Source organism: Numenius arquata, unplaced genomic scaffold (genome assembly GCF_964106895.1).
Source record: "Numenius arquata unplaced genomic scaffold, bNumArq3.hap1.1 HAP1_SCAFFOLD_67, whole genome shotgun sequence".
Lineage (NCBI taxonomy): Eukaryota > Metazoa > Chordata > Aves > Charadriiformes > Scolopacidae > Numenius > Numenius arquata.
Genome location: NW_027415353.1, coordinates 319,126 through 320,990, shown reverse-complemented (window position 1 = coordinate 320,990; position 1,865 = coordinate 319,126).

Here is a 1,865-nt window from a genome sequence, read left to right as displayed (position 1 = left end):
CTATGCTGGCAGGAGGTATCTGTGCCTCTGTAGCTGAAGGTATTTGTGTCCGACATCCAATCCCAGTTCTGGAACACACTTCCTTTTTTTTTTTTAAAAAAAAGAAGAGCAAGGATACAAATTCCCCCCTTTGAATATTATATTAAAGTAAAAGGAAAAAAATCCACAGGTAATTTTAAAAGCTGAAAAGTACATTTTCTTTTCTTTGCATCTTTTCTTTACTTCTTCTTTGATGAGGCTTGCAGCATTGAAAAAAAAAAAATGGTCATTTTGTGCCTTGCATAGAGCCCCGTGTCCCCAAAACAGTTCCTGCCCAGGACTGTCAATGACACCCCTCAGTCTTTGCACAGAGAGTCACACCGTGATACCGACCTCTCGTCACTGGCTGAGGTTTTGTTTTAGGGGGTCACATGCAGCAGAGGGAGATTCGTGCCCCGTAAGCATTTGCTCTGTTGTTATCAGAAAAAGGGCGTGAGGTCGTAGGTTCATAGTATCAGCTCAAGTTGGAAGGGGCCTTGGGAGGTCTCCATTCCAGCCTGTCAGAAACATGGTCAGGCCACGTTGTTCAAGGCTTGGACCAGTTTGAAAAAAGTTTGACAACCTCCAGGGCTGGAGTCTGCTCAGCATCTCTGGGCGACCTGCTCCAATGCTTGGCTCAGCTCATGGGGAAAAGCGCTTTCCTATCTGCAGGCTGAGCCTCTTCTCTTTCACCTTCCACCCACCGTCTTTTGTCCTCCCACCATGCACCCTGGTGAAGAGCTTGGCTCTCTGTTCTCCATAAAGTCCTCCTAGGTACTGGCAGGCTGCAATGAGGTCCCTCTCAGCCTTCCTTTCTCCAGGCTGGACTAGCTCATCTCCCTCAGCGTCTCCTCATGGGAAAGGCGCTCCAGTCCCTGACCATCTTGGTTGTCCTTTGCTTCAAGAAAATTGATGCAGGCACTGAGCCCGGCAGGAGGATGGAGATGGCCAAACAGGAAAATTCACCCATAAACTTGGGGTGTGTTGCCGGTGCTGGAAGTGGCCAGTGCGAAAGATTTGGGGTGCTACAAATGCTCTGTGCCACCTTCCTCAACTGCCCATGCCACCAAAGGCACAGACCAGCCTCCTCTCTCCCGTGTCTGCAAGTCTCAGATGCCTTCTACGAGCCCTGGCTCTGCAACACCAACCCCCTTGTGTGACTCCTCACCCTGCATGGGCAGGCAGCTCAGCTAACTTTAGCGTGTTCCTCTTCCAAGCACTTTCAAGCCCATCCCAGTCTCTCTCTGGTTCTCCCTCTTGCTTCTTGTCCCTCTCCCCCATCTCTCCCCTGTCCAGCCCAGAAAAGCAGCCCATTCTGGGCTGACCCCGTGGCAGTGCCCATTGATGGGTTCTGCAAAGCTCTGCAGACTCAACCCCACAGCCTCAGCCCCTCTGATGGTCACAGTAGCTCCTGGGGGGCAGAGAGATGTCTCAGCCCCACATTGGCCCCAGGGCTGAGGGCCGGACATGGCATGAGATGGCAGAGACCAGTGTCTCCCTGTGTCCCCTGCGCCTGTCTCCAAGACATCCTGACCACTGACAGCAAGCCCCTCTGTGTCAGCCCCTCTTCCAGGAGAAGACTCCGGGCCCCGGAGCTCCTCAGACTGCTCCATCCCTAGAGAAGCCTGCCCTGAGCTGGTGCATGCAGAGATTGATTTCTCTTTGTCGTCTTTTTTTTTCCACCTTGGATGCACAGAGATGCTCCTTTGCTCTTCTCCAAGGGTGTCCCTGTCCCCAGAGAACATTTCACCAGGGAACTTTGTCTGATCTGGCCTCATTTGCCGCTCCTGCCCCCTCCCCACGATCTCCACAGGGTCCTGCACTGTTGTTTCTGCTCCGCAGAGCGA